Raw genomic sequence first — 19825 nt, 5'->3', positions numbered from 1 at the left:
GTGTCCCGGGGGGCTGCAGTATCCGCCACCTCTCCTTCCTCGCGCAAAGGCCCGAGGCCTGGTATCGAGCCCCGACAGTTGCTTGGGTCTGAAGGGGCAGAGGCTTGGCAGGGAGGGGCAGGGACGGGATGCACCCTGCCTCAGTATACCTCGCAAACGCGATGGGGAACGTGGGGGTAGCTTTGTGAGATGCTTGCGTGGGGCCATGGGACCCTGAGCTGGGTGGGGCGCTTCAGAGCACAGCGGCACTCCTGGCCAGAGGGGTCTAGACTGCTGCTCCCTCTCTTGTCCCCTCCTTTGGGCGCCACACTCCATTCCCCACCCTCTGCTCTGCCCCCAGAGGTCCTGGATCTTAAGATCTGTTGATCAGGAGAAAGCCTAGTTAATTACTCATTTCCTCAGTAAGCACTTTCTTTTTCTATGTAGTAATTGCGTCTAACTCCTCACTAGTGTTTATATTACTTCACTGTGGTTCATGTTCGAGAGTTGTCTTTGACTGTCTAATTACTCTCTCTTTTATAAATGCCTTACATCCAGGGAATTTTTGCTGGGGTAATTCCCAGGGCCCAAAGTTCTGTTTCTGTGGGATCTTGTGATGTTTGCTTATAAATATATTGAATAAGTTTTAAATGCAACGTCAACAATGAGTCAGTCCCATGTAGGGTGTGAGAGGGAAAGCAAACCTTCATTTTCCAAAGTGAAAGGTGTGGATTTCGGTGAAATCAGGACTTGGCAAATGACAGCATTATTCTGTGTCTCAGTTATTTTTCTGTTCTGTCTCTTCTATAACCTAAACATTCTCTCCTTTCAAGGATATTAAGTGCATTTCCTGGTGAGAAAATGACAGGTAGATGCCTCCCCCAGCTTGACCCCTTAGAGGTCTGCTCTACTAGTGCACCTTTACACAGTCTGGGTTCTTTAAGTGCTTGAATTAAAAATGTTTGCAGGGCTTTCTATCCCAGCCATTGAAGGGACACATTCCTTACTAGGACTCATCTTAATGGATCTTAAAGGAGGCTTTCATACTAGTATTTTCCCTAACTCACAGGGAAAAAAATTTCGACTCACCTAGTTTTCAGATTGAACAGCATATGCAAGTACCAGGTCTATTATTTATGAGATGTTACTGGTGTACACGGTGCCTCACACATTTATACTCCAAGGAGCTTGCATTCTTAGTGGGCGAATTACCCAGCATCCTGGGAGCTGTCAGGCTAATGTTTTACCTTAGATGTGCGTGCAGTACTTGCCCCACTGTGCCCGTCTGCCCTTATTTGACTTTGCCTGCGCTTTCGAGCAATACCCATATAGGCAGTGATGCAAAATTTACAAGAGCAGAGCAAATGTGCTGAAGGAAAAACATTAAGTGGGGTACCCTTGTCAAACCTCCTAGAGAGAAGCTGTTTGCTTCTGAAAGCCTTTGAAGCCTGTCAGAAAAGTTTAGCAGTTTGAGTGGTTGCACATTCTTTTTTATTTTAGAAAATGTAAACCTAAGTAATCATAGGTGCAGAACGGTCTGTTGTAAACTTCTTTTTTAGAGTTAGGTCAAGGTTCTGAGACCTATTACATTGAAAGTACTAGAGAAATGTTAATGAATTAAGAACAATGAGATTAAATGCGTACATTTTTCTCACCCAGAAATGGGAAATTCACTACTGTATAACATTAAAAGAATGTCAGTAATTATTGTATCTATTTTCTCTCAGATTTTGGTGCTCAATATTGTCATTAATATTTGAAATTATGAATTTCTTTACCATAAGCTCAAGTTCTCATCCTGGAGTTTTGTTGACTTCAGTGGAGGGTGTTGCATTATATTGGTGCCTACACTGTTTCCCAAATCTGCTTTCTTTGCCACCTCTTAGGACAGGTAACAGCTACTTTGGTGATATTTGCACACACCACGAACTCCATTATATACCTCCCACTCAAGAGGGCGATTAGAACTTACTCCCATTAGTTACTAGAAGTACAGCTTTCCAGATCTTCAGTATTTTTAATTATTGACAAGAACAAAATGACTTGTGACCCAACTTAGAACCAGTCTTGCTGTGATTGGGTGTCTGACCCAGGGGTGGGAATTACATGGAGCTGCCAAGTGGAGGGGAGTGTGCACTGATTCTGATCCAGATTTGCCTTGTGTTAACTTGATGGAACTTCATGGGCCACAGTGTAGCCTTTCTTCTAGACCCTGAACTCTCTGAAGCTGGGGCTGAGAATTTATTATCCTTAACCAGAGACTCAGTGCCAGAACTGCCTGGCAGTAGGTGCGAAACAACTGAGTTATGTCTGTTGAATGAACAAATTAATGGCTAAATGAATTTTCAACTTTCATAAGAAAAAAACAATGTCATTCATTTAGACTGGTTTCCTAAAATGGACAGTCAGGGCAGTATGGAGGGAAATTTGTGGAGGGAAAGACAGCCATCTTTGGTTATGTGTGTGTGTGTGTGTGTGTGTGTGTGCGCGCGCGCGCATATAAATTATCCAATTCAAAATTCAAAAAGCTGGGCAGTACCTGTAACTCAGTGGGAAGGGTGCCAGCCATATACACTGAGGCTGGCAGGTTCGAACCCCACCTAGGCCAAATAAGCAACAATGACAACTGCAACAACAAAAAAATAGCCAGGCTTTGTGGTGGGTGCCTGTAGTCCTCCCTACTAGAGAGGCTAAGGCAAGACAATCGCTTGAGCCTGAGAGTTTGAGGTTGCTGTGAGCTGTGATGCTACTGTACTCTATAGAGGGCGACATAGTGAGACTGTCTTGGGGGAAAACAACGACAACAACAAAAAGTTGTTTAACTCCTGAATTTAAAGACCTATACATACCCCTCATTTGCTCTTCTCTCTTTTTCTGTAACCTTTTCTCCCCAATATGCTTATAGTAAAAATGAATACTTGAACACTTAGAATGAGAGCAAAACTTGTTTGTGGTAGCTTTGAGTGGTAAGGTTTATATGGGTGCCTTTTTTTCCCCATTTTTTTATTGTGTGTGTTTTCTAAATTTTCTGCAGTGAGAGCATGGTTACTTATTTTGTTTTTAGACTTTTTATTATGGAAAATTTCAAACATAAACAGACACATACCTGTCATCCAGTGACAGCAGTTGTCATCTGAGGCCAGGCTTGTTTGACCTTCACCCCTCTTCTCTCCCCCCACTCCCCAGGGTCACCTCATTCTGTCTATATTTCAATATATCTCTAGAAGACAAGAATTCTTTTTTAAAAACTGTAACCACAATGTCATTATCACACCTAAGTGGTGAATGATAACTTCTTACTGTTGTCACATGTGCAATCAGTGCTCAGTTTCCCTTCCTGCCTTCATGATTTCTTTCTTTTTCTTTTCCTTGCTGTATATTTATTTGAGTCAGGATCTGAGTGAGGTCTAGATGTGTCTCTTTCTTCTTCTTTCTTGCTTTCTTTTCTTTCCTTTTTTCTTTAGAGACAGAGTCTCATTCTATCACTCTGGGTAGAGTTCCATGGCATTATCGCTCATAGCAACCTCAAGCTCTTGGGCTCAAGAGATCCTCCTGCCTCAGTTTTTCTATTTTTAGTAGAGATGGGGTCTCACTCTTGCTCAGGCTGGAGAGGATGAGGTCTCACTCTCACCTCAGGAGAGCTCAGGTGATCCACCTGCCTTGGCCCGCCAGAGTGCTACAATTAATCCCTTTTTATCTAGGCTCCCTCTGGCCCTCTTTTTTTCTCAGGGGGTCATTTGTCCTGTGTAGTTTCCCATACCTGTTTTTACAGATTGGATTCCAGCAGCATCCATTAGCTACTTGGTCTTCCCTGTCCTTCTGGTGAATCAGTTCTTAGACCCAGGAATTGGATCAGACTCAGATTTGATAAATTTTCATTGTTGCTGTTGTTCAAAACTGCCTCATAGCGTTCATCAGTTCATCACGTATCTCTCAGGAGGCAACATGCAGGAATGTCTCCCCTTTCGTAACTGCAGCAGCTTTTGATGGTCATTGCCTAGATCCCCTAATTTGTTTATCACCTGTACTCTTTATAGTTAACCTTGACTGCCAGTGTCAGGCACTTGTCTGTAGTGAGTGCTCCACGGGCTGAGTGGTACATTGTGAATGACAGATGTTATGGATCACAGCGTCTACACATGTGCCATGAGTTAAAGTAATCGGTTATAACCACCAAAGCATTTACTACAACATAAATGTCTTAGGCCCTATAGAAACACAGAACGTAGTTTCTCATTGCTGTTTCCAGTGGGTCACTTGAAGAATATCAAATCTGTTTTTAACTATCATACAAGTTATCAGATTGATACTATTTTGGAATTAGTTGAGAAATGTGCTATGCTTACTGAGGACAGCAAGTTAGGGTTGAATGCCCCACTACCCAGCATCTGGAGGACAGTCACAGTGTTCCTTTCCTCTTGTGGACTTTCCCCCTTCACTCCCCTTCCCCAGTCCCAGCAGAGCTGCTGGGCCCTTAAGTGACCAGTGCCAGGTCTTAATTGATTGATGCAGGAGTGGGCTTCTGTGATCAGCTTGGTTTTGCACTTGGGACAGGGGAGGGTGTCAGATCCGTCTCTTTCCAGTGGCCAAAGCTGGAAGGTGTGAGTGCTCGGGTCCTGCTGGTTCTCTTCTCCACATGGAGAGACCAGCCTGCAGTGTGAGAGGTAAGCAGGAGGGAGAGCTGTGGTCAGAGAGGGTTTAGGAACCAAGATAGTCCCCAGGCCTGACTCTGAGACCTGAACAGGGTGGCCCTAGGAGAAGGGTAACTGCTGTGGAGTGAGGCTGGGAGGTTGGTGGGGGTAGTGGCCTAGTGAAAGAAGATGAAACTTTAGTTTCAGTTGTTGTATCTTGATATTATGGTCAAGATTCAAACTGTGGCATCTTCTCTAAATAAAGCCATTATTCTGATTTCTTGCTCATTGGCAGTTATTGTGTATCACGTATGTATGTATTTGTTTTAAGTGAGACAATCATCTGGTTAAAAACTTAAAAAATGTGGGAGTGTAGCAAGTTGAGAGCTAGCACGTTCAGTCTGTGTTAAAAATATAATCCACTTTCTCTTCTCTAGTTCATGAAGTTTGGGGGCTGATTAGCCATATAAGAAAATTTATATAGAATTTTTAAAATCTGTGAGAGAGATATTATTTATCGTGTAGTATTATGAATTGAATTTATAATAGATGTATGAAAGCCTTTGTCATATTGATAGAGCAATAGGGCTGGTAAGTGCAAAAAGTGTTATCATGTAGAATCTTAATGGTGTTCATGTTTAATACTTTTGAAACAGACACAGCTATGTTTCAAATTAATGTGCTGAAAGGAGACTAAAGCATTCGATTTGGAGATACAGTAATTTACTATTTGCTGTTTCTGCATCTTGTGAATGTCAGAGGATAAACTTGGTAAATTAATGACAACTCAAATTGCAGCAATGCCTCATTTCCATAATTACCCTACATTTAAAGTTTTTCATATTAAAATGAGTAGATTATATAAAATACTTTTACTTTGATTTCCTGGAAATAGGCCCTTGTATTGTGACTTGTTAGGAGAGCTTGCAGTTAATTTTCATTGCTACTGTTACTTTTCATGAGTTTTTAGTTTCTTTGTAAAATGTTGCTGGATAATTAAAAAGAATGAAAAATGGAATGTGTGTGTGAACATAGTTGTTGAATTTATAAAGGGAAACCAAGAAGACATGCTGTGTGTTGCATAGTGTCTGAGGAAGCAGGACCAGAACCCACCTCATTCGCCCCATTTTTGAATTACTGACAATACACAAGTTCCTTGGACACAGAGGGGATGAGTGGAGGTGTGTTTTGCTTTACTTGGACGCAGCAGTGCCATCATTAAGTTGTGAATTGCTTGCAAATGTGTGGCTTCTCTCTCCTAAGAACAATTTCAGATAGGTAGACAAAGCTGATTGATAGACTATATATAGAGTGTAGATGAGGGTTTTGTACATGATTTGATTAAGAAGGACCTTATTTGCTCCCAATCATCTGTGACTTGTTTAACCTTGCCCATAAAGTTGTGAACCAGCTTCCATTTATTTCCATGCAGCTCTCTCCTTCTTCCCTGATACTGCACAGGTGAGCGCTGATGAAGTTGCTGCCCTGGTCCAGAATCCTCAATGGCTTCCTAATACCCATGCAGTGGGGCAGTGCCTCTTACCAGAGACCCCAGGGTTCCCCAGGCTCGTCCACTAACTTGCTACCCTAAGTGTCTTAGAATGTGATTCTCTTTGGGGCAGAATTGCCTGTGAACACCCTTTGCCTGTAATAGCAATTCTCAGATTTTGGGGGCTCAAGACTCTTTTATACTCTTACACATTGCTGGGGACCCCAAAAAGCTTTGTTTTTTTGTTTTTGTTTGTTTTGTTTTGTTTTTGTGGAATGTATCTGTTGACATTTACCATATCAGAAATTAAAACTGAAACATTTAAATGTATATATTTGTTAATCTCAGAAATAATAAACCTATTTCAAAAATAAACTATTTTTTTCTGAAAAAAAGAAAACCCTCATACTTCCCAAAACAGCAAAATAATTTAGAATGAGATTTGTTTTGTTTTGTTTTGTAAAACTCTGTAGCATCTGGCTTAGTAGAAGACAGTTGAAGTCTCCTAGCTGCTACATTTGGTCTCTTGTGTTACGCTGTTTAGGCTGATGTGGAGAAAGCCCAGCCTTCCACAGGTTTGCAGGTGGGAGAGGGAGGAGGTTTTTAGTAGTGTTTTCAGATATTTGTGAATGTTCTTTTATACCTCACCTAAACTTGACAATTGGTAGTTTCTTAAAGGTGTGATGTGGAATCTGAAACTCCATGGACTGATATTCTGTACATTAAAATCCATTGCTATCTTGCATTTTGCATGAATCTTTTACCCTGTGCATGAGTTAGTAACGTTATACATTGGCCATTGTGAAAAATATTGATCAAGTTATGCAGATCTTCTAATGATACATCTTATTACTTAAAACACGTCTGTTTTATCCTTATGTTCAGTTGGTAGTTAAACTTGATCCCCTTGAGCCCAATAAATCATGTTTTTAAAAAATAGAAATCTTTTATAGGAATAGGCTTTTTGATGTCACTTAATTTTTACTCTATTTTAAAACTTGAGTGACACAGCACTTTTTTAAATAAACCTTTTTTAGAACAGTTTAGGTTCACAACAAAAGTGAATTTTTATAGCTACAAAAAGTTATGTAATTTAGTCATTGGCCTTATTAGCATCTTGAGACAGAATTTAGCTAAATTTAGCATTTCTTATGTGCATCACTCCTTGATTCTTTCCAGGGCACTGTCCATCTTGTCAGTCGCTGCTGTTAACTCGTGACCAGGTAGCGCCTGAGTGTGCTGTGGCCCTGAAGCTGCCTTCAGTGGCACCCCCCCCACACACACACCCCCTACCACAGGCATGAGCCCCCCTGGAGGATGGTGGAGTGCCTAGGAGGCAGCATAGGACCACAGTGCCCTGGGTGTGAATCCTTGGCAGTATCTGTGACAGAAGGTGTTTTTATAGGAACATTCGTTGTGTGGGCTTTTTCATAAGGCTTTTTTTTTTTTTTTTTTTTGGAGTCAGAGTCTCGCTCTGTCCCCCTGGGTAGAGTGCCACCTCATCATAGCCCACAGCAACCTCGAACTCATGGTCTCAAGTGATCCTCTTGCCTCAGCCTTCTGAATAGCTGAGACTACAGGCACCCACCACAATGCCAGGCTAGTTTTTCTTTTTCTAATTAAATTTTATTTTTTTATTTTTAATTTTTTAGTTTCTCTATTTTTAGTAGAGACAGGGTCTGGCCCTTGCTCAGGCTGGTCTCTAACTCCTGAGCTTAAGTGATCCTCTAGCCTCAGCCTCCCCGAGTGCTGCAGTTACCTGTGCGAGCCAGGCCTTTCTTGAGGCTTTTCTAAGCACACCCTTGAAAAACTGTGCCGCTCTTAATAACCATAAAAATTCATTTTCTCCCTCCCTAGTCTGTTAGGAACCCCTGGAGGAGATTTCTGTCTCTTTCTTCTCAGTGTATCAGTATCACACAGGGGATAAAGCTGATCTTCTGTCTGTTCTGAAAGAGCTTTGCTGGTTTGTGGTTTGTATCACAGAGATGAAGTGTCCTTAGTATTTGTCCAACTGGATGGGATTAGTGATAAATGTGCTCCTCTGGCCCCTCCCACAGGCTTACATTGGTCTCTATCTCTCTCTCTCTTTCCTTTCCTCTCCCTCCCTCCATATCTCCCTCTCTCGCTCAGATAAATTCTGGGGTTTGGGAGGTTTTTTTGTTGTTGTTGGCAGCATATAGAATTCAAAAAATAATTTCTTAGCTTAAGTTGAAATTTTGTGCCTGTTTTCCCTGTTACATGGCCTGTGCTAGTCTTATTTGGTGGCTGATCCATAGGAGTCAGTCATGTTGGGAGCCACAGAAGGGATGTCAGGCAGAAGCCAGTTTATACCCAAGACCGAGGAGCTGGGAGGGATCCACGCTCAGACAAATGCACAGAATGCGGTAGGATTAGTTGTCTATAGAAACTTTCCCTGAAATATAGCCTCCTGCCATATGACTTGGATACAGCTCACTGATGTAGTGAGGGAGCCTCCTCCATGTTACCAAAAAGCTGTGGCAGGAATGTGGTCAGTGAAAAATAACTTAGGAACTTAGTAACTGTTTGGAGTTAACTTTGAAAGAATGTTACAATGAAAGCTGACAACGAAGCAAGTTGTAGGAAAAGGAAAACTGCAAAGTCAAATCTGTGCTCCCCACGTTACTCTTGAGATGGAACCATCGCCTGTTTGGCTGGTATATCCTTGTAGCTGGGAACAGTGACTCATCACAGCTCCATGAAAACATCTTTCCCTTAAGAATATCTGGCTCCTGTTGGTTGGATTCCTTATTTTATTTGTTCATTTATTTTTTGAGACAGACTGTTACTTTGTTGCCCTTGGTAGAGTGCTGTGACATCAGAGCTCACAGCAACCTCCAACTCTTGGGTTTAGGCAATTCTCTTGCCTCAGCCTCCCTAGTAGCTGGGACTCCAGGTGCCTGCTACAATGCCTGGCTATTTTTTTGTTACAATTGTCACTGCTATTTTAGCTGGCCAGGGCCAGATTCCAACCCACCACCCTCGGTATATGGCCCCAGTGCCCTACCTACTGAGCCACAGGCGCCGCCCCCAGTAGGATTCCTTATTAACAAAGGAACATTTATAGCCCTAATTTGGCTCCTAAAGTGCAAGAAGATACTATTAAATATTTAGCTTCTTTTACAGTTGTTTTTTTTTTTCCTATGTACATTGTAGTACAAGAGGACCTGGGCCTGCCTACCCTTTGATTGGCTAACCTGGGTGCCAAGGAGAGTCTAGAACTTTCTGCAGTGGTAAAAAATACTGTATATTTACACTGTCCACCGTGTTCGTCACTGGTTGTGTGTGGCTCTTGAGCATTTGAAATGTGGCTAAGATAGCTAAAGGGCCTACATTTTTAATTCATTTTTAGTTTTTAAGTTAAAGTGAAATAACCACATGTGCCTTTGCTCACTGGTGTCCTTAAAGAAGTTACAGATCTACAGGTCTTCAGGCTGCCAGGTGTGGCCCTGCCTCAGCTTACTGCATTTAGCTCTGAGGCACAGGTAGGCTGTGTGTTTCAAGCTAAAAAAGCTCAGGAAAGTCTGGGCTGGGCTGTGGGATTTGGGCAGACCCACCAAAGTTGGCTGCAGCTACAGGGTACTAGGAGGCAAGGACCTGCCAGCCAGACTCTGTGTTAAAGGCTATTTGTGAAGTGTCTTGTTGCTGAATAGGCTGATAACTCTTGACTACTGATGGTAGGTTAGAGTAGAAGGCTTCCATTTCTCCTTTATTACCTACCTTTTGAAGCCAGAGGAAAAAAGTAAATTGTATGAGAGGTGATTCCTAGGGATAATAAAAAGGAGAGACAAGTTCACTGGTTTAGGAGGAAAAAGAAATCCTGGTGGCCCTCTCTAGTCTGGATTTACCATGCATATTGGTTATTGATGGTTTGCATGTGAGCCCAGCTCATATATTTTGTTCATAAACTGCAAACTTTAAAATTCCTTTATAATCAGATATGTGTGAAGTGTGTGTTTATCATCTACACATCATGTAGTTGTAGTAGGTGCCCTGGTTTAATGAGCCCTTGTTATAGCCGTACCTTGAGCTCAGGGGACCTGCCACGGTGGGTCATTTATACATTGGTGCAAATCCTGGGTACTGCCTGTTTCCCCTTGAAGCTGCAAGTACCACGAGGCCAGGGGCAGGTTCTTAGGTAAGGTACCACGTTCTTGGTGCCTTTCCCAGTGCTAGGGAACATTTAACAGACATAATCTTTTTTTTTTTTTTTTTTTTTTTTTTGAGACGGAGCCTCAAGCTGTCCCCCTGGGCAGAGTGCCATGGCATTACAGCTCACAGCAACCTCCAACTCCTGGGCTCAAGCGAGTCTCCTGCCTCTGCCTCCCAAGTAGCTGGGACCACAGGCGCCCGCCACAACGCCCGGCTATTTTTTGGTTGCAGCCGTCATTGTTGTTTGGCGGGTCCAGGCTGGGGATTCGAACCTGCCACCTTAGGTGTACGTGGCTGGCGCCTTAGCCGGTTGAGCTATAGGCGCCGAGCCAGACGTAATCTTTTGTACCTGCTAGCTCTTTCAATAGATTGCTCCAAAATCTTTCTCATAGAAAGTCCAAAAGTTTCTGATTGGTGAGCAGAAAGCATTTTCTGCAAGGGGTGACTCAGGGACCCAGGCTGGCACCATTGAGAGACTGCACAGCCTGGGCATGGCTCCATAGGCTACAGTGGCATCTATCTGGAGGGAGAAAGGCAGGAGCCGGGGAAGCCAGGCCCAGAAGCAGCGGTTCTCACTTACTCATGCCACTCAGTTCCCGGCTGCTCCAGGGAAGGGCAGCAGGCCTAGGAAAGAGAGGACAGTTGTTTGCTGTATGCTAAGCCAGCCCCTGCCACATTTCAGGTTAAGGTAGATTACTGCAGCCTGTGGGGCAAACCCTGCCAGGTGTTTGTAAGTAAAGATTTTTTGAGACAAAGACTCACTATGTGGCCCTCCATAGAGTACCATGGCGTCACAGCTCACAGCAACCTCAAATTCATGGGCTTAAGTGATTCTCTTGCCTCAGCCTCCCAAGTAGCTGAGACTACAGGTAACTGCCACAATGCCTGACTATTTTTTGTTGCAGTTGTCATTGTTGGTTAGCTGGCCCAGTGGGTTCAAACCCACCAACTTTGGTGTGTGTGGCTGACGCCGTAACCACTGTGCTACAGGCACACTGTGCTAACACTACGTAACACTGTGCTACTTTACATGTAAGTAAAATTGTATTGGAATACACCATGTGTGGGGTATTTCTCTATGGCCCTGACAGGAACAGTGTGCCCACCCTCCCTAGGTCACAGTCTTTATCTTCTGTGTTCGAGCATTTTACTGAGGTTCAATCATACCTTTATATTAATGGTTTTTCTTCATACAGAGCCCCTGTTTTTTGTAACGTTTAATTCTAGCTGTTGTATGTATTTGTTGTGGGAATCTTAGTTCTTACTATTTTCAAAGGGTTAGTGTTTACATGTAGGAAAGGTAGGCCGAAGGTGTGTGTTTTTCTTCGGCATCAGTTTTATAACACTAATTTGTTTGTAGTTTTGATTTTTAAGAAAAAATTTCAAGCTTCCAAAAAGTTGCAGGGCAAGTACAAGTTACTCCTCTGTGTCCTCTGCCCCAGTTTGTTCGTTTTTCTGCCCTGTCACGTTTGCTTTAGCCTCTTCTCTCTGCTGAGAGTGGGCTGCGTGTTGAGTGCCCCTTTTTCCTTAGTACGGCAAGAGGTATTTCCTAAGAATAGGGTATGTCACATACCTCAGCCTGTTATTAAATTTAACTCTAACACTGATCCTGTACTATTCTCTAATGTGCAGCCCATATGCCAGTGCTGTCAGCTGTTCCCACAACGTCCCTTGCAGCATTTTCTCCCGGGCACAGGATCCAGCCCAGGATGGAGCCTTGTATTCAATTGTCTTGTTTTCCCAGCTTCTCAATCTGGAATAGTTCTTTATTTAGTTTTTTTTTCCTTCATTGACCTTGACATTTTTAAAGAAAACAGGCCAGTTATTTTATGGGTCTCAATTTAGGTTTGTCTGATTTGACAGTATCTTGATTAGAATCAGGTTAAGCATCTTTGGCTAAGGTGCCAGGAGAGGAATGTGAGTCCTTCCCAAGCTCCACAGGGAACTGGAGTCCTTACTGTATGGGTTAGTTTTGGTGACTTAGTTTAGGTGGCATCTGGTTCTCCCACCAAATAGTTACTGTTTTTTCTTTTGTAATCATTTTTGAGACTCAGTGCAAACATAAAATATTAATTTTTTTTCCTCTTGGGTCATTTAACTATTATATTGACAAATATACTTTTTTAAAAAATTTCAAATTAATATGAGGGTACAGATTTTTAGGTTACATTGTTCTTACTTCCAGGGTAAAGGTCCACGCCCTCCTCACCCAGGAGGCGTGTTGTACCCCCTCACAATGTGTACATTAGATGAGATCCTGCCTTCTGCCAGTTGTCCTTCCCTCTCCCATAAAATATTAATTTTATATCATTTACTGTTTCTAGTAACAGTTTTTCAGTTCATGTGCTTGCATTTCCTAGGTCATGAACCTCATCTGCAAATAGTGATTGTTTCACCTCTTTCTTCCTCTATTTTATATCTCATTTCTTATTGTTTTGTTGAATTGGCTAGAATCTCTAAATAACATTGAGTAAATTCCACCATAATGGGGTCTTTTCTTGTTTCTAACTTGTAAAGGAATGCTTCTGAGGCATTTCGAAGTAAATATAGCTTTGACTTCCTAAAAACTACTTCCTTAAGGAGGCCTCCTGGTGGCAGGCTGAGGTTAGGTCCTTTTGGTAGGTGGGGTGCTGGTAGCATCCCACGACACCCCAACAGTGATTGCTGTTGTCATTGTTAATAGTCATATCTATCTGGTATACCCTAAGTTTTGTGGAAGCAGGGCCAGGTTGTTCTTATTTACTGCTGTAGTCCCAGTGCATACCAATATGCTTAGCACATAGTTGGCACCTTGTAAATAATTGTTGGTAAAAAGAGTAAACAAATAAGAGAGATCTGAACATAAAACTAATCTGGTCTAAGAACATGATCAGAGGTTATATTAACTTAGCTTTTTAAAGATCTGGCTTGCTCACTTTAGCTGGGTGCCCTTGGGCCTTAACCTCAGAGCTCCTGTTTCCTCATGTACAGAAGCGGTACACTACCTTCTTCACAGGTAATTACAAGAAAGACAAGAGATGTATTGGAAGCACCTACCTCAGTGCCTAGTGTAGAGAAATAAACACCCCTGCATTTATGCACCTTTGTTATTGTTGTCGCTGCTGCTGTTGTCGTGAGTGTGAGGGACAGTATTCATTCTCTGAGGCATTCAGAAGGCAGGTTTGTTCCAGTGCAAAGGGAGATGGTGTGGTGCTTTGAGCGGTGGCAATGTGGTAGACCCACCCTCTGGTCTGCTGAGTGTTCTGTCCCCAGCCTGTGCGAGCAGCTGGTCACCTGGCAAGAGTGTCCTAGGTAGCATCTTGCACTGGTTGGAGAATAGGCTTCAGGCTCCCTCTGGGCTCTGAAGTTTAGACGATCAGAGCAAAATCATAGCATTTTATTTCCCAATGTTTTTCTGAGCTGCTTTTGTAGAGATTGGGAGCTCAAAGTACAGGGGATCCGAAAAAACAAACTCAGATTTTACCTTGAGTTAGTTTGAATAACCTTTGGAGGATACAAGACTGGTTAACACTTAGGGGAGGTCTACCCTTGAGTTCTCTGGACGACAAGCTAGGGGTGGGTTGAGGGGTGTGCGGGTTTTCTAAGGAGGGCAAGGAATTTTGGAGATGGAAGCACAGAATCGATGAAATAATTTGTATATGTTTTAAAGGATTGAAAAAAAATACAGAAAAGTACAAAGGATTGGCGACACCCGTGCTCAGTGGTTAGGACACTGGCCACGTACTCCGAAGCTGGCAAGTTCGGACCAGCCTGGGCCAGCTGGGGCAACAATGACAAGTGCAACAACAACAACAACAACAAAAAAAATAGCCAAGCGTTGTGGCGGGCACCTGTAGTCCCAGCTATTTGGGAGGCAGAGGTAAGAGAAAGAAACTGGCTTCAGCCCATGAGTTTGAGGTTGCTGTGATCCGTGATGCCACAGCCCTCTACCGAGGGTGACATAATGAGACTCTTTCTCAAAGAAAAAAAGTACAAAGGATACTTTAGCAATTACTTGTGTACCACCTCCAAGAATGGATGGTGTTCACATTTCTATTTTTTCAAGTCCTTTTTAAAATAAGAGAGGCATGGCCTCTTAGGGAGCTGGGATCTCCTATGGTGTCTTATCCTGTCTTCTCCTTTCTCCAGAGCCGCCCTCCACCCCCCAAATTTGGCTCTAGTCCTTTCCCACGCTCCACACACATGCAGAGATATGTAGAAATAATTCATTGTGCAGCCTTGTATGGCTTTTAAAATTTATGTAGATGGTGCCACGCAGGCGTCTCCATTATAGTATTTGTGTTTTCTGCTTCTCTGAAAAGATCACTTTGTAGGTGATACTGTCAGACATGAGTGACTAGAGCTGTTTCTTTGGGGCCCTGAGATTGAGACCCTATCCTCAAGGCCCTGGACTTGGATTTGCAGGCCTCTCTTCTCTGCCTGTCTGTGTACCTCTCAGCGCTTGCCAGAATGGCCGCCTTTTCAGTTCCTTGAGTGGCCACCCTGACTCCCACTGCTGCCCCTGTTAGATATCAAGTCTAGCATTGCCCCCTGCCCTCCAACCCTTGTCCCTGCCCAAAGGACTACACCTCCAGCTCACTTCTCCTTTGCAGTGAACTGAATGGAGCCAGCAGAGTCCTCTTCAGCTCATGCCCCTGAGGACCTGGCTTTTTACCTACATCAGGGAGAGACTGACTCTAGGGTTGGTGCCATGCTGAGCTAGGGGACTAACATGCTGCTCTCCTCTACAGTATTTCAGGGAGGGCCCTTCTGAGGAAGTTTTGTTTTAGCTGATGTCTGAGTTACAAGCAGAAGTGGGCAGTGAGAAGGGACAAGGAGAGACCTCCCAGCAGTGGTGACTCTGAGGCCAGAGGAAGGAAGGGGAGGACCAGAGGGAGTTGGAATATGGGCAGGTCAAGGTCCCTACACTTAGCGGGGAGAGATGTGAGACCATGCCCAAACATTGGGACCAGGCATTTGGGATTTTAAATGGGAAGGGCTGGGTGACAGACTGGCTCTGAGGGTGGCTGGGGTTGGGGTGAGTGACTTAGTGAGGTCAGTGACCCTGCAGGGCTGTTGACTTTCTAGCACAGGGGTAGGGTCTTGATGTCCTTGCCCTCAAGGACTCTTCTGGCATAGCCTGACCTTGCCATGCAGGAGGGAAGGAAAGGCACATGAAATTGAAGGTATCCAGGAGACTGGCTGGATTTTTTTATTCATTTTAGAGTTGGGGACAGAACATCATTAAGAATTGTTTCTAATGTACATAGTTACCATTCAATAAAAAAAAATGAATTGTTTCTACCTAATATGGCAAAACTGAAAGCTTTAATTTTTTTTTTTTTTTTGGAGACAAAGTCTTACTTTGTTGCTCCCAGTGGAGTGCTGTGGTGTTACAGCTCACAGCAGCCTCAAACTCTTGGGCTCAAATGATCTTCTTGTCTCAGCCTCCCAAGTAGCTAGGACTATAGGTGCCCACCACAATGCCTGGTTGGTTTATTATTATTATTATTTTATTTTATTTTATTTTTTAGAGACGAGGCCTCACTCTAGCTCAGGCTGGTCTCGTGAGCTCAGGCAATCTACCTGCCTCGGCCTCCCAGAGTGCTAGGATTACAGGCGTGAGCCACTACACCTGGCCTTAAAAACTTTAATGTTGAAGTCAAATTACCTGGGTGAAAGTGCCAGGCACTGGGGCCTGGGCCTGAAGCATAGAAATTCTTCTCAAGCCAGAGTCCCTTCAGTACCTAGTACCGCTGCATTTCCAGTTTCATCTTTCAGAACATTGTGACTGTGTAAAAGTAAATGAAAGGAGAATCTCAGCCTGCTAACAGCTTTAAAGAGATGGCCCTGGCCATGATTTAATTTGGGGATGGAGAAAAGAAGCATGTGGTAATCACATAACATTGTACCAGTGAGGGCTAAATCCTCCCTCCCTTCACTGTAAATACAGAAAAACCAAATATGGTAGAAAAAGTATGTCTGTGTTTTCTTATATTTGGAAAACTGGTTGCTGCTTAATTAAATAACTTGAGAGTAAAGTACTCAGACAACTAGTGGTACAGGCTTCAAATCAGTGTCTTACCCTTGGAACTTTTGCTTGTGGTGGCGCTTGCTAGAGGGATTACTGGATAGGATACTTTGTGAGTGTCATCCCCATTTCAGGGATTGATATGCTGAGGTCCAGACAACACAGGGGTTTCCAACTGTCCTAGGAAGCTTGATAGCCTGAGTGCAGGACCTGTGAGCAGTCAAAGTGCTTTTCCTGAAGCCGGTGGAGGAGCCAGTATGTGCCCGCCATTCAGCCATGGCCGCGGACCTGGAATCTGGCCAGCACTTCCCAAAAGAATCCAAAGGATTTGTCTCTAGCTTGAGAGAGCTGTGTGCCAGGACTACCCTTGGCCCTGGAAAGACAGACAGACATGACTCCTGGGATACTGATAGGAGCCTCTGAGAGGCCTGAGGGGGTTGAAGTCTAGAGCCCTGGGCTTTGCAGAAGGGGGGCACTGAGGTGGCTTGAGAGCAGCCCTGGTACATGGGCAGAGAGTGTGGGCGGAGTGGAGGGTCCTGGTGCATCAATACAGAGAATGGGGGGATGGGGGGCCCTGGCATATCTGCATAGAGAATGGGGTGGGGACTGGCCAGGGCCTGCTCCTGCCAGTTCTCTCCCCAGCCTAGCTTATGCTGGCTATGTCTTCCTTGAGGGCACTCCCCACCACATCCACCTAGGTGGCCTGTCCAGTCCTCAAGTTGGGACCCTTAGACCTGTTCTCAGGATCCCGCTACTTTCTTGAAGGTGCCCTGAGGGAACAGGAAAGGGAAGAGGCTGAGGGGCTTACCTGGGGGCAGGACAGCTTGTCTTTCAAGTGATTGTAAGAATTCCAGTGGGGTCAACAAAGGAAGATTTTAAGCCAGATTGCCCCCCCCCATCAGTGATGGTGGCAGGACTTAAGAGCCCTCGCCTTTCTTCCCCACCACCCCTAAGCCAGCTGTTGGAAAAGCCTCCTAACTCATTTTTCTAATTGTGGTAAGATACAGTAACACATAAAATTTGCCCTTTTTAAGTGAACAGTTAGAGAAGCACTAAACTCACTCACATTGTACAGACATCTCCACCATCCCCCTCCAGAACTGTCTTCTCAAACTGCAACTCTGTCCCCATTATACACTTGATGCCTTAGCCTCAACGTAGCTCCTGGCCCCTCTTCTTTCTGTCTCTGTGGCTCCGATTCCTTGTGCCAAGGCCATTTCTGCATCTTTTGCTTGCAGAAACTGCCTGCAGCCAGTCTGACTGTGCTTCCACAAGTGTTCCTAGTGCTTCCCCTAAATCTTTAGTTGATCCCTGAACCCTGAGTGCCTGTCCCTTCCATCTCCCCTGGGACTGGCTGCACCGGCTATCCCCTGCCTAGGTGCCACACTTTCTGTGGGCTTCCCCCATCACTCCTCAGGACCGGTCTGGGGACTCTGTTTCTTTGCAGCAGTTAGTGTTGTCGTCATTGAACACTGTTCGTCACTGCGATAGGCAGTGTCCTCCACTACTTCCTGCCTCGTTAATGTAGAAGTTCCTTGAAGGTGGGACATGTATGGAAACATTTCTGTCACTATTTGTAAGGATTGATTTGGACACCTGGGAAGAGGTGAGCTTCTGCGTGGTGTGTGGGTCCTAGAGGCCAGGATTGGTGAGTGACCTGTGAATGGTCATTGCCGCCTCAGTGTGAAGACCCAGGTGGGGTGCTCCTCCAGGACCCCATTCCTGTGCCCATAGGGTGGTGTGGTCTCTCTGAACTGTCCGGTTCTATTGGCTTTTATCTGTCATCAGGGGACTTGTGGGCCACCTATAAATATATCAAACCCTAATTCTATTCCACAAGCTTCTCACCCTCTGATATATTCTTGACCTTTAAGGGATTATGCCATAATTCTCACATTTGGCAATTCAATGCCCATGTTTGCATAATATTTACTCTTTTTTGATAAATACTTTCACCAGTGTTTTTATTGTAATTCCTTGTAGCTTTCACCTTTTTACCCTTAAAAGTAGTAATTTCATTAGAGAACAAGGGCGTTAGTTATCTCACAGCGACCTCAAACTCCTGGGCTCAAGTGATCCTCATGCCTCAGCCTCTCGAGTTGCTGGGACTAAGGTGCCTGCCACAATGCCTAGTCAATTTTTCTATTTTTAGTAGAGATGAGGTTTTGCTATTGTTCAAGCTGGTCTCGAACTCTTGAGCTCAAGGATCTTCCCGTGTTGGCCTCCTAAGGGCTAAGATTATAGACATGAGCCACTACACCCAGCCAGTGATCTTATTTTGTTCACTGTCATCTAAGAAACAGAAGGTCTGACATATTTTAATCAATATAACTGTAAAATTGGGTAAAATATAGAAGTCAGTAATTTTTTTGAAGAACAGATTATTATCTCTTTGGAGAACTCATCTATCCAAAATGACTTTTTTTCCCTAGAGGATTCCAGGTTATTAATATTGTAGAGTTAATAGAAATTTGTTGTGAGCGGTCCCTGTAGCTCAGTGGGTAGGGCACCGGCCATATACACCGAGGCAGGTGGGTTCAAACCCGGTCCAGGCCTGCTAAAAAGAACAATGACAACTGCAACAACAACAACAAAATAGCCAGGCATTGTGGCAGGCACCTGTAGAGACTCTACCTCAAGAAAAAGGAAATTTGTCGTGAACTTAAAATATTAAAAGATTTTTCTAACCAGCCTACATTATTTAATCTTTTTTAAGTCAAAATTCTTTCTTTTTTTTTTTTTCCTGACAGAGTCTCACTCAGTTTCCCTCAGTAGAGTGCTGTGGCATCATAGCTCACAGCAACCACAAACTCAGCCTCAAACTCTTGGCCTGTAGCAATCTTCTTGTTTCAGCCTCCTGGATAGCTAAAACTACAGGTGCCCGCCTGAACGTCTGGCTATTTTTAGAGATAGGGTCTCACTCTTTTTCAGGCAGGCCTCAAACTCCTGAGTTCAAGCAATCCACCCGCCTCAGCCTCCCAAAGTGCTGGGATTACAGGAGTGAGCCACCTTGCTTGGCCTAAAGTCAAAATTCTTTTGAGAAAATTCTTTTTGTAGAAGCCATTTGTGAAAGAAAACCCAAAAATTGCACTTTAGCTTTTATCCTGTATATCTAAATGTACTTTATTATTTCAAACTTTTTTACTTTATATTTTTATTATTTTATCATATATATAATCCATGCTTACAGAAAAACTGGAAAATATGAAAAGAAGAAAAGTCTCTATAACTCTCTACAGAGATGACTAGAATAGTATTTCAGTACATTTTCTTCACATCTGTTTCCTTTTTATTTTTTATTATTTGTATATTGTGTAGATACAGGGTCTTGCTTTGCTGTCATCTAGGCTAGAGTGTAGTGGTACAATCATAGCTCACTGCAGCCTCCAAGTCCTGGGTGCAAGTTATCCTCCTGCCTCATCTTCCCGAGTAACTGGGAGACTATAGGCACCTGCCACCATACCTGGCTAATGTTTTTTTTTGCGACAGAGTCTCCCTATGTCCCCCTGGGTAGAGTGCTATGGCATCACAGCTCACAGCAACCTC

General features: G+C 43.7%; 1 protein-coding gene across 1 annotated transcript in view; it reads left to right on the top strand.

Annotated features, from left to right (window-relative positions):
- Positions 1 to 19825, top strand: part of FOXK1 (forkhead box K1) — a 76099-nt gene that overhangs the window by 673 nt on the left and 55601 nt on the right. The gene's annotated exons all lie outside the window — the stretch shown is intronic.

The sequence above is a fragment of the Otolemur garnettii genome, unplaced genomic scaffold (genome assembly GCF_000181295.1).
Source record: "Otolemur garnettii isolate 467f Iridium unplaced genomic scaffold, OtoGar3 scaffold00092, whole genome shotgun sequence".
NCBI classification, from domain to species: Eukaryota; Metazoa; Chordata; class Mammalia; order Primates; family Galagidae; genus Otolemur; species Otolemur garnettii.
The sequence above is the reverse complement of the archived record's forward strand: the minus strand, read 5'-3'. Positions and strand labels throughout refer to the sequence as shown.